The 19,125-nt window shown below is 45.7% G+C and overlaps 1 long non-coding RNA gene across 2 annotated transcripts; it reads left to right on the top strand.

Annotated features, from left to right (window-relative positions):
• Positions 1 to 6: 6 nt before the first annotated feature.
• LOC139362984 (uncharacterized) lies at positions 7 to 17,562 on the top strand. Of its 2 annotated transcripts, none has more exons than XR_011622767.1 (3): positions 7 to 138; positions 5,733 to 5,826; positions 17,400 to 17,562. It is a non-coding gene; the product is annotated as an uncharacterized lncRNA (long non-coding RNA). The 2 variants fall into 2 exon arrangements; XR_011622766.1 differs by lacking the exon at positions 7 to 138 and adding an exon at positions 1,198 to 1,378.
• Positions 17,563 to 19,125: the final 1,563 nt, after the last annotated feature.

Raw genomic sequence — 19,125 nt, 5'->3', positions numbered from 1 at the left:
GGGACCGGGTGGCCAGCGAGGCCCGGCCGCAGGAGCGCGCCCCGCCTGCCCGCGCTGACCTTCCCGGAGTCGCCGGGAAGCAGGAGGGCTGCACCCCCATCTGCACCCCTGCCCTGAGGCTCAGCCCCCGGCTTACAGGTCTGGGGTGAAAAGGGTCGACGATGGAAGTGGATTCTCAAAAACAACCTCACCGTTGCTATGGAAACGGGAGAACCACAGCCGAATCTCTAAGCTTCCTTTCCTGGGCCCCAGTATGGGTGGGGGCGGAAGAGGGGATGAATCACAGATGAGACCCCCCCCTCCATATCCCAGCCGAAATTGGAGGGGGGCAATGAGGAGCTGCGGAGGAGCTGGGTGGGAGAGGGAGGAGGCGGGTGGTCAGCAGTCCACGCCACTGCGTCCCCCCTCCCCACGCACCCACTCCCTTCACGCCGTGGGGCAGAGAAGAGGGTGCTGGGTGCGCGCGAAGAGCTTGGTATGGGTGGCGAAGTCCCCAGACTCTACCTAGCCCCGCGCTAGTCGTGGGTTCCCTCCAGCCACCCCTCCAGCCCTTCATTCCGGTCCCTCCCCAGACGGGCCCTCCTCCTTTCTCACGGACCCCAAAGAGGCCTCTCGCGTTCTCCCCCAGAAGGACCCCTATGCCTACCCATGGATCCTCCATTCCCCACCCTCCCGTCTTCCCGTCCCGTAGACAGAGCCGGTCCCCAGCCGCCGCCAGTCTCCGGCCTCGGATGTTGACACAAACCCGAGGCGGTTTACACTGAGCGGGTCTGGAAGCTTTCAGGGCCCCGGCAACACCTCCTCCCCGCACTCGGGGGTCTCCCCAAAGCCCGGCCCGGCCGCCTGGGCTGCACTGGCGTCTGAGAGCTCCTGACACAAGGCGGTTGGAAGGAACCCTTTTAAGCCAAACTGGGGGCAAAAGGGGAGCAGATATCCCCGGGCTGGGCCACGTGCGGGGAAGGGACTTCTAAGGATCTGTCAAAAGTCGGGGCAGGCGGCTGGGGATTGGCCTAATGGGAGCGCGGACGCTGAAGAGCAGCGGTGAGAGGCGGGGCTTCTGTCCGCGCGGCGAAGGTAGAGGTGGGCGGGGCGGGACGATGGGGGATGGGGTCAGACCTGCCGCGAGCGGGGGCGAGGCTTCTGGAGCTGGTCCCAGAAACGCCTGGGCCAGGCTCGCTGGGGGAGGAACCCGTGGACGTCCCTTTTCTTTAGGAACTGTCTCGTTGCCCCTTGAAACGGTTTTGCTCTACCATTCTCGCGGCTGCGGGCTATGCCTTCTCTCTGAGGCCTTAGCAGGGGGCTGAGGGCTCCAAAGAACCTGCAGCTGAAGGAGGAGGGGCATCCTTGGCACTATGGGTTGGTGACTTCTGAAAGACAGGTGTTTGAAGTTCTAAATCTTTCACTTCCCTGATACCTTCTCAGCTCTGGGTCTTGGGGACCCAGAGATGAGCAAGAACCCCCTTGCTCACAGTTAACCATAATCCAAGGTGTGAAGAAGTGGGGAGAGGCAGCACGGGTTACTAGGAGTGGTATCTGAAACCCTAACACTGACTGACCCAAGTTCACACTGCTAACATTGAGTCTCATTTTTGCCGATGATTCCATTTATGACCATGGGCAAAACCCTTCTCATTCTGGGCCTCCCAGTTTGTGAAATGTGGGAGCTGGCACAGGAGGTCCACAGGAGCAGGGGGAAATTTTCAACTAGGGGGGTGAAGAAAGACTGTCCCTTGGACAGAAGTATGTGGACATGAATCTGACTGCTCCACTTAGAGTCCTGAGCCCTTTAACAATAGCTAATGTGTATTGAGAGCTTACTTTGTGCCAGGTGCTGTTCTAGCATATTATATGTATTACCCAATTTATTCCCCATAAGAGCTCTGTGAGGCAGGCTCTGTTATTACTCCCACTTAACACATGAGGAAATCGAGGCACAGAGCAGTTAAGTGACCCAAGTTCACATTGCTAGTAAAGAGAGCTCCAGCGCTGGGATTTGAACCCCAGCAGTCTAGCCTCAGAGCCCACACTCCTAATCAGTACACAATACTGCCTCTCCTTATGGTCCTTCAAGTCCTTAAGGATAAGGAGCTTAGATTGGAATATTTGTTTCTGATTCCCCAAGGTATTACAAAGGCAAAATCCAGCCTCCTGGGAGCAACCCCTCTGTCTCAGGTGAACAAGACATGGGATCCCAGCAGTACAGTAAACTGGAAGTAGTGAAAACAAGAAGGCCTCCTGGGCTGGGCGTGGTGGCTCAAGCCTGTAATCCCAGCACTTTGGGAGGATGAGGCGGGTGGATCACTTGAGGTCAGGAGTTCAAGACCAACCTGGCCAACATGGCAAAACCCTGCCTCCACTAAAAATACAAAAAGAATTAGTTGGGTATCATGGCCCATGCCTGTAATCCCAGCTACTCAGGAGGCTGAGGCGGGAGAATCGCTTGAACCCAGGAAGCAGAGGTTGCGGTGAGCTGAGATCACACCACTGCATTCCAGCCTGGGTGACAGAGTGATACATAAAAAAAAAAAAAAAAAAAGAAAGAAAAGAAAGAAAAGAAAAGAAAAAGAAAAAAGAAAAGAAAAGGAAAGGAAAAGAAAAGAAAAGAGCAGCTCTCCTGAACTGCGAGGGGGCCAGAGTATGGTTTCTCCTGGCCATCCTATCCACCAGGCATGACTACCCACGCTGCCTCACCCATGAATCATCCTGAGACCATGTGACTGTTCCTGAAACTGCCAGTCATAACCCAGCTTCACCTGTTCATCATACTCAACTTTGAAGCCCTGATATTGGACTCTGCCTCTGTCCCCTTCAGTTTGATGTTTAAAGCAATAACAGCTGACATTGACTGAGTTGCTTCACTGTGTACCAGACTCTCTGCCAAGTCCTTTATCTGCATCATCTTGCTTAATCCAGAAGATGACCACTTCCAGGGATGATATTAAAAATATCTAACACTCCATTCAGGCATGAGCGTTATCAATCAGAACGGATACTGGCCTTAGTGCTAGATCAAGGTCTTAGTAGCTCTCTGTTCTGCCAAGAGCTAACACTTAGGTTATTGGATCAGTAAGGCAGGCAGGGAGAAGCGAGCATAGCAAGGAGTCAAAGGCTATGGCTGTTTACCAATCAATTTGGAAGTACTTTAATGTTTTAACAACCAGTTTAGCTGTACCAGTGCGTAGGGACTGAATTTCAGCCCTTGTTTCATTACTTTATTTCATGGCAGAGGATGGAGCCTCAGAAAGGTTAGACAACTTGTCCATTGTAACACAGCTCATTAGTCAAAGAGCTAGGATTCCAACCTAGGTCTGACTTCAGAGCCCACACTCCTAACCACTGGCTGACTTGTGTTCCTGAGAAGTGGTAGCATCCAGAATTGAGTTGGGATTTCCACTATTATGAGCCAGAAGAATGTGGTTTAAGTTTTGGGGCTTTGTCATGGCCTTACTGTTCCCAGGCTTGGAGTCTTGGCAAACACCTGTTCCACGTTGGTGAAGGAGCAGGCTCTGCAGAATGAGGAGGCAAGATCAAGCTGCACCGAAGGACAGGGTGGCTGTGCAGGAGGCCCCACAAAGGGGCACGGAGGGAAGTGAGCCCAGCAGGGTTTGGGTGAGGACAGAGGTCTGCAGACAGTGGCCACTTCAATTTGTTTCATTTAAGTGCTAGCATTCCTCTCCTCCTTGGTCCTGAACAGTGCCTTTATGATGGATAGTGCCTTAGTGATTCCCTGGGTTTTCTCTGCCTTGGCTAGTGCAGCTTCATGACAGCTGGAATTCTCCTAGGTCTTAGATAGTTCACTGTCTTCTTTGTGGCTGGGAGAGAGTGAGATCACCAGAGTTGGGTTCCTTCCTTTTACACTATTGGCTAAGCAGGAATTTTTTTTTTTAATTTCCAAAATAAGAAATCTCTCTATTATCTGGAAGGAGAAGGAGAAGGAAAAGAAGAAGAAAAGAGAAAGAAAAGAAGAAGGAAGAAGGAAGAAAGAAGAAAGAAGACGACAACTACACAAAGAGTGGAAGTTCCCTATAACTCCTTGCATGATAACTCCAGGGGACCTTGTGGTTTTGCCTGTCCTGAATCTGTTCCCTCTTCTATTGGAGAAGCCATATGTATAATGGGTTAAGTGCACAGACTTACAGCCAGGTGCCTGGGTTTGCATCCCACAGTTGTCACTTACTAGCTGTGTGACTGCAGGCACATTGCATTACCTCTCTGTGTGTCTGTCTCTTTATCTGTAAAATAGGGATAATAACAATAGTATTGGCCAGGAGCGGTGGCTCACACCTGTAATCCCAGCACTTTGGGAAGCCAAGGCAGGTGGATCACCTGAGGTCAGGAGTTTGAGACCAGCCTGGCCAACATGGTGAAACCTTGTCTCTACTAAAAACATACCGGGCCGGGAGCAGTGGTTCGCACCTGTAATACTAGCACTTTGGGAGGCCAAGGCGGGAGGATCACTTGAGGTCAGGAGTTCAAGACCAGCCTGGCCAGTATGGTGAAACCCTGTCTCTACTAAAAATACAAAAACTTTAGCCAGGCTTCATCTCAAACAAACAAACAAACAAACAAAAATAACAAAATAAATAAATTAGCAGGGCCTGGTGGCGCACACCTGTAATCCCAGCTACTTGGGAAGCTGAGGCAGGAGAACCCACTTGAACCTGGGAGCCGGAGGTTGCAGTGAGCTGAGATGGCACCACTGCACTCCAGACTGCGTGACAGAGTGAGACTCCATCTCAAAAACAAACAAACAAAAATAGTATTTATTTTATAGGGCTACTCTGAGGATTTAAATGAGTTAATATATGCAAAGTACTTAGCACAGATTTTACTTTGAGGAATTACAGTGTACAGTAATAGTGCCCTATTATGTACAGTTGTGGTGGAAACTATCAGCCCAGGTGTCTTGCTTTCTCTCTCTCTCTCTCTCTCTCTCTCTCTCTCTCTCTCCCTTCCTCCCAAGCAAATCTGAATCTTGAGTAAAGTGACTCAAGGATGTAGATGGCTAGCACTGCTTTATTCCAGAGCAGTGCCCTGATGACCCTGTCTATTCATTCCTGCTATCTGAATCCCCAGGGGCAACTCTGCTACATTTCCTTTCCAAGATCTGCTTTTTCTGCTTTTCCTTCGAGTCAGTAAGCCACCCCACATCTCTTCCCCAGATTTATGTTTTAAACTTAGATTATCTAGAGGTGATTTATGTTTGATTGCAAGGAACACACATTAATTTGATATATTTCTTTGTCAGTTATGACTTGTTGCAAGGTACAGAAAATCCACCCTATGATAGGTTAGGCAAAAAGAGAATGTAATGGCTTAAGTAAAGAAAAAAAAAAAAAGGGCCGGGCACGGTGGCTCAAGCCTGTAATCCCAGCACTTTCGGAGGCCGAGACGGGCGGATCACAAGGTCAGGAGATCGAGACCATCCTGGCTAACACGGTGAAACCCCGTCTCTACAAAAGAAATACAAAAATCTAGCCGGGCGAGGTGGTGGGCGCTTGTAGTCCCAGCTACTCGGGAGGCTGAGGCAGGAGAATGGCGTAAACCCGGGAGGCGGAGCTTGCAGTGAGCTGAGATCCGGCCTCTGCACTCCAGCCTGGGCAACAGAGCGAGACTCCGTCTCAAAAAAAAAAAAAAGAAAAAAGAAAAAAAAAAACAGAAATAGATTGGACTTTAAAGCTGGCTGGATTCTAGGGCTTAAACAACATAATTAATATCTGACCTCTTTCCAGGGCTCAGCTCTGCTCTCTTGAGTGTTGGCTTAATTCTTGAGATCCACATAAAGACAAGATATCTGCGGGCATCTCCAGGCCAACATACTCTCAGGTTAGAGTCCTACAGAAAAGAAGAGAGCTTCTCTTTCCCCCCTGCAGCCAAAGTCCTGGGCTGGTTCTCACTGGCCTGATTTGGAGTCCATGCTAATTTCAGGGTCAATCGCTGAAGACAGGGATATGCAGTACTCAGATTGGTCAGGCTTAAGTCATTTTCCTACACCCAGAACTGGAAAGTCAAGTCAAGTCCTCCCAAAGCGTATGCCCCCACAACCACACTAGGGAAGGAAGGTGTTCCTTCCAAGAAAGGGGTGAATGGATGCTTGGTGAAGAAAAACAATAGAGGTGCCTAGAGTTTATAAGAACACATACAAGCTGTACTATCAAACAAGTGGCACTCAAAGGGATAATTAAAGATAGGTCAATGAGGGAACTATTTACATAAGTATGGTACAGTATGGTTGAGAGAAATCAGTGAGGTCTTGCCAAGCACCATGAAGCTAGCAACAGTGGAGATCCAGTACCACCCCCAAGCCTTAATGGGCAATGGGAGGGGGCAGAGCTGTTATTATAAGAGATAGCTTTTTAGTGAGAGCCGTGGCCTTCGGTAAAGTAACACAGCCGTTGCCAACACATGGCCTGCTATACAGAGATTGAGGGTGGATGGAAAAAATACCTTGACCTCCTTCAATTCCCTTGTGCTGTTCTCCTACTATGTCTCCCATTGGCCAAAACCAACAGGAAGGCAGAGGGCAAAGAAGCCTATTTAGTGTAGTAGTGCAGTTCATATGCAGGCCTCTGGGGCACAGAGCAGGCTAGATTAGGGTAGAGAGAGGCAGCAAGCAGAAAACTATATATATATCTCCAAGTGCATAGGCTTTCAAGTCAGACAGATCTTGGACAAGTTCTGTCTGCATTTCAGTTACCTAGTCTGCAAAGGGGAATAATAATGGGAACTACTTGTTGTGTGAGGACTCATGAGGATAAAGTGCTTAGCGGAGTTCCATGGCACGAGTAAGAATGATACACAGATGAATATATAAATCATGGTTGTTACTGTGCTATATTAGTTGGGACAAAGACTAAGCTGCTGTAACAAATAGATCCAAACATACAATGACTCAAATGTGATAGAATTTTATTTTTTTGTTTATATACAGTCTGGGGTCAGTGTCAGGTTGATGGGTTCTCTTCTTTGTGGGGATTTGGGGGACCTAGGCTCCTTCTACCTTGTGATGCTACCATCCCTTAGGGCCTCCAGTCAGTGAAAAGGGAAAGAGAGAGAGGGGAGGAGGCACATCTGCTTCTGAAGGCTTTGCTCTAGAAGTGGCACACGTCACTTCTTACATTCCAGGGAAAACAAAAACTATTCCGTTAGATTGGAGAGGGAATTTAAAATAAGAGATTCGATACAAAAGTGTTAGAAGGGCTGGAGGAGCAAAATGCAGATGGCATGGTTGCCCAGAGATTTCTAGTTGCAGGAAGCCACTAAAAGTGTTACAAGGGCTGGAGGAGCAAAATGCAGATAGTGAGGTTGCCTAGATTTCTAATTGCAGGAGATTTCTACTGCCCTGCAGGAAGCCAGGAGCTCACACTCTCACTGATGCTGCAGTGCTGAAGTCTGAAGTCACCTGATGCTGTGTCTGTCATTGTCAGAGCTAGGGGTCATAAGAGCCATGCTGCCAAGGCAGCTGGGGTGCCTGCCACCACTGCCACTGGAAGAGGGCTAGAAGTCTGCCTCCACCCCATTGTTTTTGCTGCTGCTCCTTCCACTGTTGGAGAAAGAAGAACAGGCTTCTCCCTTCTTCTTTCCAAACTCCCATGAGTCACTCACTGGCAGAACCTAATGGGAAGTCAGTTGATAAAGAATCTGAGAAATGTAGTTTGCAGGCTTCTAGCCCCTTGCTATACAGAGGGAAGCATAATAGGATGAGAATGGCATTGAGAGCAAACAGACAAGTGACTGGTACTGTAAATTCAGATTGCTGAAGACTGTAGTTTCAGTCACCTTCTTGCAGTGTTTGTGGAGAGATGCCCAACTTCAGAACCAGCCCAACAATCTCTCTACACCACCCCTAGATTTCTATAGAGGGCTGAGACAGGGGTATAATGATTGTAAAGGGAGACAGACTGTAGTCTCCTCTCATTTCTTGTGGGTGTATTCAAATAGTTCCCTTCCCCAAATCTCTGGGAGGAGGACTCCTAAGAATTAGCTCATGAAGTTTTGGAGTATTATCAGGAAGGGAAGTCTCTTTTTTTCCAGGTTGTATCTCAGCTGACCCATATGATGCATCAGTCTGCCTCCGTACTGCAATGGCAAGAGTGGGATGGGGTGGGAAGAAGCATTGAGGAGAGAAGATGTGGTGGCAATGCCAGTTGGAGAGGGTAAGGACTGTGCCCTTAAGTGGTCAGTTCCTGAAAGTTATGGAAGGTAGATCCTATAACCCGGTGCTGACCGGTGGAACTTTTTGCAATGATGGAAGTATTCGGTACCCAACCTATCCAGTATGGTAGTTACTAGTCACATGGGGCTATCGAGCATTTGAAATGTAACTAATGCAAATGAGAAACTAAGTTTATTTTATTTTATTTTGAGACGCCCAGGTTGGAGTGCAGTGTCGCCCAGGCTGGATTGCAGTGGCACAATCTCGGCTACTGCAACCTCCACCTCCTGGGTTCAAGCAATTCCCCTGCCTCAACTTCCCGAGTAGCTGGGACTACAGGTGTGTGCCACCATGCCTGGCTAAATTTTTTGTATTTCAGTAGAGACAGGGTTTTACCATGTTAGTCAGGATGGTCTTGATCTCCTGACCTCATGATCTGCCCATCTCGGCCTCCCAAAGTGCTGGGATTACAGGTGTGAGCCACAGTGTCCGGCCTAGGTTTAATTTTTAAATTAATTTTAATTTAAATAATCCATGTAGGTTGTGGTTATTAGATTGGACAGCACAGCTATAGACCCTGAAACTGGAGGTGAAGAGGCCAGACGAAATTGGGAGCTGAATATTTATTACAACTCCTGCAGAGGAACATAGCATACTGCCCGCTAGAGATCTACAGAAAAATGTAGTTATGTTTCAAGGGACCATCGATACCTAAAAGAATGGCTTAGGACTGAGTATCTCACCAGCAGGGCCTGTAGAAACCTCACTGCCAGCTCTTGAGTGTATAGACAGTGAATTGGATTCGTGACGGCAAGGCTAAAATTCAACCGCCATACCAATTGTTAAAATATTGAAATGTTTCCATAACAGCTTGCAAATAGCCACTTCCCCAAGTGCCTCCTGCCACCCCAGCCACTCTGCCTCCACCCCTAGAGCACCCAGGACTTTTGAAATACCTAATGGAGTCCCTGCTGTCCCCTACCTCTGACCTGGCACAGCAGGGAGCTTTCAGGACCCTGCTCAGGGATTGGCAGGTGACTGTTCTCCTGGGTTGGTGCCTGTGCCATTCTGGCTATTAAGTATTTAAAAACATCACCCCTGCTCTTGGGTATGAAAGCAGCTGATGTGTGGTTATTCACGCAGGGGAATATACATTATGGCCCACAGAAAATGACCTGCCCCAGCTCACCATGGGCAGTCACATGATAAATCCTTTTCTTCCTTTCTTCCTCCTCCTAAAACCCAAAGCAATCACAAGGAAGGGGGTAGGTGTGGAAAGTCTCCCTCCCTGCCCATAGCCACCAGAGCGTTAAGTCTGCCCTTCGTGGAATAGGGGCTGGGAGGGAGCTTTTGGTCAAAGGTGAAATTGAAATTTTACTAATTTGGAGGAATTTCAGTAAACTAAAAGTGATTGAAATTGTGGGCTCTGGATTAGGGTGAGTGTTAGGTTTTTTAAAGGGAAGGCGAGGGTTAAAGAAAAACACACACATAGAGAGGGCGGCTTTACAGCAACACGGGTATATTGCAAAAACCTGTGGCAGTCGGGGATCGGCTTAATGCCAGAGCCCACCGCTGCTTACAGGCTGGGGTAATTATAAGCATGGGCGGGAGGGGTCTGGACAGTATGACTTGCAGCCCGGGAAGATGTTGATTACGTGTTCCCACGCTGAGGCGGTTTTGGCTCATGTTCTGGCGGAATGTGGTGTTCCTTGCACTTTCTTCCAGCAGAATATGATAAGAGGCAGGCTGTTTCTCATAGCCCGTACCCCATGGAATGTTTCACTTCGACCAAGGTCTGCGAAATGGCCCGGTAGGGGGGCTTGCAAAATGGTGCGGTTTGGACTAACAGTGGGGAGGGGTGGGAGAGCGACAAGAATAGGCACTCTTTCTTTTTTTTTTTTTTTTTTTTTGAGACGGAGTCTCGCTCTGTCCCCCAGGCTGAAGTGCAGTGGCGCCTGCCTCAGCCTCCCGAGTAGCTGGGACTACAGGTGCCCACCATCACGCCCGGCAAATTTTTTTTTTTTTTTTTTTTTGTATTTTGTTTAGTAGAGACGAGGTTTCACCGTGTTAGCCAGAATGGTCTGGATCTCCTGACCTCGTGATCCGCCTCGGCCTCTCAAAATGCTGGGATTACAGGCGTGAGCCACCACACCCGGCCAAGAATCGGCACTTTTGATCCAGGTGCTGACTTCCTTACTGACCTCCTGCTGTCTGCCATCGCCAGTCCCTGGCACAGAACCCCCTCCTTCATCCTGGCCCTGGGATGCTCGGCCACTCAGATCAGTGCTTGCCCCATTCTTTGGCCACCTACGCACACACACACACCCACACACACACACCCACACACACACACACACCTGCAGCCTCCGTCTGTACTTGCCGAAAACGCCTGGCTCAAGCTGGGCCAATCAGATGTTGTCTCCTGGGAGTGTGGAATTTTGAATGGAGAAGCAAAGAAATCTCATTATCATCACAGTGGAATCACATGCTCTGGGCAGTGTTCTAGGAAGAAAGCTCTATGATCTCTTGTTGTGGGATGCTCTAGGCCTGTCATTCTGTGACAATTTCTTGGCCATTCAACCCTCTCTGGGAGCCCCTGAGATACCCCCACGAACCTTCTAACATGTCATGCCAGCTCTCCCTCTCCAACCTCTCGCCATTTTTTCCCTTAAGTTAGCCCGAGCTAGTTTCTATGGCTCACAGCCAAACACCTCTCAACTAATAAAGGCCATGCTAGGTCAGAGATAGGAGGTGTGGTGAGAGGCAGCTGCCAGCAGAGGGGACTGTGGGCTCACTTTGAAGGGGCCTTTGAGTGGCCCTAGAGGCCTTTGAAGGGAAGGTGGGTGAGGGAGCCAGGCAGAGAGGAGAAGGCTCTTCCTTGTGGTATTTTATCCCAGCAAGAGCAGGGAGGGCACACAAGGAGATAGTGAGATGGAAAGTCGGGGACTTTAATCCTATCACAGCTGCATCACCCACTTCACTCACACTGTGACTTTGGGCAAGTCACTCCTCCCTCTAAGTTTGCTCACTTCGAAAACTGGGTTAAGGTTAGAACTTCCCTTACGAGATCGTTGTGAAGATTAAATGTGATAATGTATCCTCTTAAGTGCTAGGAACATTGTCTGGCACACACACTGTTATATATTTTTGCTGTTATTATTCTCATTTCACAAAGCACAGAACAAAAGGGCCAGAGATAGAGCCCCAGGAGAGCATATAGACATGCTTCAGACCATGGGGGGACTCTTTCCAGTACCCTGAGATTTGCAGTTCTGAAGCTAGATAGGGAGGATAGCTGGGTATCTTCCTGGGAGAGTCTGTGGTACTCCTGAGGATGAAAAGTTCTAGAGACCAGAACATGGGGATAGCCCAGAAACTGGAATCCATTCCTGATGACCAGATGGTGGGAGTAGGGCCAGGTCATGGCTCAGAATGTGATGCATCCTAGTGAGGGCGTCCACATCTCAGCATTTGTGATCTCCGGAGATGCCCAATTTGCTACTGGAACCGAGTGATGGCCTGATTGACTTGCAGATGCTGGGGGCCAGACAGGGATCCTTAGGTGCATGTGTTAGAAGCCAAGAGGACATTAAGAGATTATACCCAACCAGGGAATTCAGTCTTTTTACCTGAACTTTTGGGTGCTCAAGGCCATGAGTACAGTAGGGGTTGATGTGTTGTGGACCTGGGAGATCAGAATAGCAGTTAAGATCATGGACACAGCATGCACAGAGAGCAGGCTCCATACTCACCAGCCATGTGACTTCGGGCAGGTCGCTTAATCTCTTTGAGCTTCTATTTCGTCTTTAAAACTAGTTCAATTATAGTACTTTCTTTATATGGCTATGAGGGTTATTGTAGGATTTGAGGATTTTTTTAAGGATAGGGTTATTGTAATGATTTTAAAGCATTATCCATGCAAAGCAGTTCATATCTGGCATACTAACATTCAGTAAATGTTAGCTGCCACACTTACCATCATCAGGCCTGTCCAACTGCCGTTAGGACATGTGCACGTTTTCAAGACGGAAAACTGGTCAGCAGGGGCAGCCAGGTGGGGCTAGCATTTCAGATCTTGGCCCCTTTCCTTCCCATCCAACCAGAGCTGAGCTTTCCTGGCTTCCACACTTCTACAGTTGTTCTAGCCCAGAAAGATCCCCGGACAGATCCCTTCATGTGCATGCAACCTGTGCAGCCACATAGGGCCCCACTTGATTTAATGCTCCACTGGTGGCATTTTGAAATTCTTAGTAATTCTTTAACCAGGGCCCCACATTTTTATTTTGCACTGGGCCCCTGGAGTTAGGGAATTTTTTTCTATTCCCAGTCGCACCTATGATACCTTTCTTGCTCATTAAGTTCCTTGAATGGTTTTCTATAGAGATTTCTCCTCTTTAGAATCATGTTGGGGATTTATGTTTATTTTATTTTATTTTATTTTATTTTATTTTATTTTATTTTATTTTAAGACACAGTCTCGCTTTGTTGCCCAGACTGGAGTGCAGTGGCGTGACCTTGGCTCACTTCAACCTCCGCCTCCTGGGTTCAAGCAGTTCTCCTGCCTCAGCCTCCTGAGTAGCTGGGATTGCAGGTGCACACCACCATGCCCAGCTAATTTTTCTATTTTAGTAGGGATGAGGTTTCACCATGTTGTCCAGGCTGGTCTCAAACTCCTGACCTCAAGGGCCGCCTCAGCCTCCCAAAGTGTTGGGATTACAGGCGTGAGCCACTATGCCCGGCCTATGTTTAATATTTTATCTTTAAAATACTTGAGTTTTTATATTAGTTTGGTAACTTTATCATTAAAATTGCTTTTCTTTAGAATTGTCCACTTTTATTTTCTGTCTTTTGAATATTTAACTCTTGGTTGTGCTAGTTTATTTATTATGTTTCTTCTTGAATATTTTTGCCACTTAAAGAAAAACTCTGAGTTTAATGATCTTAGAGCTTTTACTTTACTCATTTTGTCCTGAGAGTCTTCTTAACTTTTAATTTTTCATTTCTTACTAAGTTCAGTTGTATTACTTTTTAAAATCTTTCGTCTGACAGACATTGCCTTATGAGGGCAATTTCTCAGTTTTTGTCTAATATTAATAACATTAACAACACGACTACTAAGACACAAAATGCTGTTAACTTTGTGGTGTGGATCCTTTCAGATTATGTATCTAGGTATTCATCTCTCCTTCTGCTGGCCTATCTAAATATATATATATATGTATATATATACACACACACACACACACACACACATAATTTTCAATTTGTTCCTCTCAATTTTTTTTTGGCCATCTTTCTAAAACAATTACAATTTTTTTCTTAAAAAATTATCGTAATGGCCGGGCGCGGTGGCTCACGCCTGTAATCCCAGCACTTTGGGAGGCCGAGGCGGGCGGATCACAAGGTCAGGAGATCGAGACCACGGTGAAACCCCGTTTCTACTAAAAATACAAAAAAAATTAGCCGGGCGCGGTGGCGGGCGCCTGTAGTCCCAGCTACTCAGGAGGCTGAGGCAGGAGAATGGCGTGAACCCGGGAGGCGGAGCTTGCAGTGAGCCGAGATTGCGCCATTGCACTCCAGCCTGGGCGACAGAGCGAGACTCTGTCTCAAAAAAAAAAAAAAAAAAAAAAAAAAAAAAAAATTATCGTAATGACTATGTTTTCCACTTCATATATGCATCATAGTTTATTTAATCAATCTGCTCATGTTGGATTTTGAATTGTTAACAGTTCTCAACTATTATAAATTATGGCATGGAGAATATCCTCGTGGATAAGCCTTAGCTCAGATTTATGATTTACTCCTAGGATAAATTGTAGAAGGAGAAACTGCTGGATTGGGGGATAGGAACTGTTTATAAATTTTTCATCAAGTGTTTTAACATGAAGTATGTTCTCATGGTATGAAATTCAAAAGGTACAAAAGGGTACATAGTGAGGTTTCTGTCCGTTGCCCCACTTCCCCTCCCAGTAAGTCCTCCAGCCACCATTTCTTCTCCCCAAAGCTAACTCATATTACCAGGTATTAGGAACATCTTTAAGGTTATTGACATAAGCCATCCTATCAGATTGCTCTCCAGAAAAGATGTAGTGTCAGAGAGTGCTTGTCTTATGACAGCTTTGCTACGGTTTCATGTTTTTAATTTGACTAATGCTTTCACATTTAAATTTTGATAAGATTTTAAATTTTAATTTCACTTTTTCTTTTTCCTCTTTTCTAGTTACAAAATGCATGTTCACTGTAGTACATTTAAACAATAAAAGAGAATATAGAATAAAAAGTAAAAGTCCTCACTTCCCACTCTACACAATCCTGCTGCCTTCCTCAAGGGCATCTCTAGTTAAGTTTGGAGTCTTTCCTTTCCTTCTTTCCAGACCATTTATTTCCCTTGCAAACACACATACATCCCCCAGGCTTGCTCCTGATTCATTTTATCATTCCCCTATTAATGGATATTTATAATTGTCTTTCATTTCTCACTGTCAGAAACTTTGCTTTAGTGAACAAGCACATATACTGAATCTCTTCTGTAGGGTTGGTTCCTAATATTGCTATCAGTAAACACGCCCACTACAGAATATGAAATTGGTTATTTCCCACACCTTGGCTCAAATTGGGTACCATCTATTTTTAAAGTTTGCCAATTTGATAAAATTATATCTTGTTTTGATTTAACTTATATCCCCTGATAATTACTGCGGTTGAATATCTTTTCATTTGATTTTTGACCTCTCTTATTTATTTGTGACTGGCCTTTGTATACCCTTGGGCCTGTTTTCAACTGGGCTATCTTTTTCTTATTAATTAGTATATCTCTATATGTTATAGATCATTTTTTGCCTATCATGTTTTCTCAGTTTGTGCTTTTTAGCTTTGTTTAGGATTTTTTTTTTTTTTTTTTTTTTTTTTTTTTTTTTTTTTTAGTATACAGAGACTTCTCATTTTACATCTATCATCCATGTTTACATTTTCTTCTGGTATTTTTAGAATTTTATTTTGTATATTCAGATCTCTCTTTCTCTCTCTTTGTTTCTTTCTTTCTTTCTTAGAATTTTATTTTGTATAGTCAGTTTCTTCCCCTTCCCTCCTTCCCTCCCTCCCTCCCTCCCTCCCTCCCTTCCTTCCTTCCTTCCTTCCTTCCTTCCTTCCTTCCTTCCTTCCTTCCTTCCTTCCTTCTTCCTTCCTTCTTTTTTTCAGAGTCTCACTCTGTCACCCAGGATGGAGTGTAGTGGGGTGATCTCAGCTCACTGCAACCTCTGCCTCCCGGGTTCAAGCAATTCTCGTGCCTCAGCCTCCTGAGTAGCTGGGATTACAGGTGCATGCCACCATGCCTGGCTAATTTTTGTATTTTTAGTAGAGATGGGGTTTCACCATGTTGGCCAGGCTGGTCTCTAACTCCTGACCTCAGGTGATCCGCCCAGCTCGGCCTCCTAAAGTGGTGGGATTACAGGTGTGAGCCACCATACCTGGCCTATTTTGTATATGAAGATCTTTGATCAATCTAGAATTTATTTTGAAATATGTTGTGAGGTAGGTACCCAACTTTATTTTTTCTTTTTTTGTTTTAAAAATCTATTTCTAAATGAGTTGAAATCATTTTTGTATGATCTAGATGCAAATAGAAAGACAGAACTTCGGCCGGGCGCGGTGGCTCAAGCCTGTAATCCCAGCACTTTGGGAGGCCGAGACGGGCGGATCACGAGGTCAGGAGATCGAGACCATCCTGGCTAACACAATGAAACCCCGTCTCTACTAAAAATACAAAAAAATTAGCCGGGCGAGGTGGCGGGCGCCTGTAGTCCCAGCTACTCGGGAGGCTGAGGCAGGAGAATGGCGTAAACCCGGGAGGCGGAGCTTGCAGTGAGCCGAGATAGCGCCACTGCACTCCAGCCTGGGCGACAGAGCGAGACTCCGTCTCAAAAAAAAAAAAAAAAAAAGAAAGAAAGAAAGACAGAACTTCCCCAGAAGAGGATTGTTGAGAACTTCATAGAGCCATGGTAGGCTGATAGTGATTTCTCTTTGACAATGTTCCTCACCCAAATTATTTTGGCCATGCCTTGGGGTGCTCAATTTTGTAGAGACTTGTCTCTGCAAAAAAATACAAAGATTAGCTGGGCATACACTCACCTTGTGACTAGGCATTAGTCCTAGCTACTTGGGAGGCTGAGGCGAGACAATCGCTTGAGCCCAGCAGTTTGAGCCCACAGTGAGCTATGATTGTGCCACTGCACTCCAGCCTGGGTGACAGTGCAAGACCCTATCTCTACCAAACAACCAACCAACCAACACCTTGTGATACCTGTGATTGTATTTTTTGTTGATTGTGTTTTTGTATTTAATATTGAAATAGTAACATACTAGTTGGTTTTATTGTTGGTACATTGTAATACTTAGAGTAAGTGTGTGGAGTTTTGCTTTCCCTGTGATTTAGTTTCAGGGAAAATGGAGGCTAAAGGAGAAGCCAAAACAAGGTAGTTAATGAGGTTAGGTGATACCTGTGGGATGTGGTGTGAGGAGCATTGGATGGGAAATAAAAGGCCCCCAGGATAAAATAAACATGGAAAGGATGAGGACACAGGGTTTGACTGTGTAATGGAAATGTTTTTCCTGTTTAAAAAGAACAAACAAAATACTTTTATAATTCGTATTCTGAAAGGAGAATTTGTAGGTGGGAAGAGACCTCTAACTAAATAATCCAATTCTGCCTGCGCTCTGCTGCCCACAGGGACAGGCATTGTGCTAAACAGGGTTGCTAAATAGGTATGCACGGTGGAGATTGGGACAGTTGATAAAATATTAATAGTAACATGCTAGTTGGCAAATGGTAAATAGTGACTGCAATAAATAGCAAAGTTAATTATTTATAAATCTAAGTTATAATATAAACTCATTAGGACACATTCATGAACATTGATAAATGGGCCTCCTAAAATAGCAACTTCTCAGAAACATTAGCTGCACTATCTGCCACTTCGCCCACGTCACGGCAAACAGCACACGCTATATTGCTCATTCTTTATGGGGCACTCTGTGCTTTAGAGAAATCATCAGTTTATCTTTATCCTCAAATTGCTCACTTATTAGTGCTTCTAAATAACTTAGCCTTGACTTTGGTTTTATTGTTGGTGCATTATATTAAGTTGGTGCAAAAGTAATAGCCTTTACCTTTAATGGCAAAAACCGCTATTACTTTTGTTCCAAATAATACTTATAGTAAGTGTGCGGGGTTTTGTTTCCTTAAAAGATCCAGAACTTACAGGAAAATTGTAAAAAGAACACCCAGGATGAAGAGACAACGGTGTTCAGGTAAGTGTTTCTTTTAAATATCGTAAATAAAAACATTTTGGCTGGGCATAGTAGTTCACCCCTGTCATCACAGAACTTCAGGAGGATCCCTTGAGGCCAGAACATTTGAGACCAGCCTGGGCAACACAGGGAGACCGCCGTCTCTACAAAGAAAAGTAGAAAAATTCTCCGAGCACAGTGGCACGCACCTGTGGTCATAGCTACTCAGAAGGCTGAAACAGGAGGATTGCTTGAGTCCAGGAGGTCAAAGCTGCAGTGAGCTATGATTGCACCACTGCATTCCAGCCTGGGTAAGAGAATGAGGCCCTATCTCTACCAAAAAAAAAAATAAATAAATAAATAAAAATCTGAATCTGGGGGGCGAATTTTTAAGAATATATTAATAAGGAAAATCAATACTATGGAAAAGTCACAACAGCCTGGAAATGACTTTGATGCTATAGATAATTCATTCAAAACAAACCAAATAACTTGTCTTTCTAGAAGGAAAACAGATTTATTATTTCAACAAAAATTATGAGTAGATGCTAAGTGCTAGTGAAGTAAATGTGGGATGAAAAGGCGCCCAAATGTGATTAAGAGTTGAAAGTTACTCAACTTGTGTGTCACTTAAACCATACAGAATGGCAATTACGTTCTGTTAAAGCTCATGATTTGTATCAGTCAGGATTAAATCAGACAAGCAGAAACACAGAAAAGGGAATTTATTATAGAGATTAGTCCTAATACAATTGTGGGGATTTGTTTAGGACATAGGTGGATTATCTTCCATCCCCAATGCCCAGGGCCTCAGCTGGGAAAATTTGACAGCTGAGGGCTAAAATCATCTGGGGACATTGTCACACACATCATTAGGTATTTGACACTGGCCGTTGGTGGGGACCTCAGCTGGTGCTGTCGAGGTATGGAATGTAACTGAGTTCTGGCCAATGGAATATCAACGAAAGTGATGTGTGTCTCTTCCAGGCCTGGCTCATACAAGCCTCCCATGCATGAGGCTTTCTCCCCTCCATTTATCAGCTGAGTGGAGAGGACTTCAACAATAGATAGGAAGGCAAAATCCTAAGGTGGAAGAAGTCTGGGTCTCTGAATGACTGTGTAGACTAAAACCCTCACCAACCTGCCTCAGGTTGTGACATGAATGAGAAACAACTTTCTATGAAGTTAAGCCATTTTTGGAGTTGTTTTTTATAGCAGCTAATGTTGATTACTCTAATAACCATTTATCAGGGCAGTCAACATTACCTGGCTATTTACTGAAGTTACACATGACCAGAGATTTTCACCCTGTGTGTGATCTGGAGCGGGAAACATCCATGGTGATTCTCACCATGACAACTGTTACCTAAGCCATTTTTATAGTCACTATAGCAGGGGTTGGCCCTGTAACTCCTATTACCTAAAATGTGTGATATGGTTTGGCTGTGTCCCCACTCAAATCTTGTCTTGAACTGTAGTTTCCATAGCCCGTGGGAGGGACCCAATGGGAGGTAATTGAATCATGGGGGCGGTTACCTCCATGCTGTTCTTGTGATAGTGAGTGAGTCTCACGAGATCTGATAGTTTTATAAGGGGCCACCTCGCTCTGTACTTCTCCTTGCTGCCTCCATGTGAAGAAGGATGTGTTTGCTTCCTCTTCCACCATGATTGTAAGTTTCCTGAGG

This window comes from Macaca nemestrina, chromosome 1, assembly GCF_043159975.1.
Source record: "Macaca nemestrina isolate mMacNem1 chromosome 1, mMacNem.hap1, whole genome shotgun sequence".
Classification (NCBI taxonomy): domain Eukaryota; kingdom Metazoa; phylum Chordata; class Mammalia; order Primates; family Cercopithecidae; genus Macaca; species Macaca nemestrina.
The sequence above is the reverse complement of the archived record's forward strand: the minus strand, read 5'-3'. Positions and strand labels throughout refer to the sequence as shown.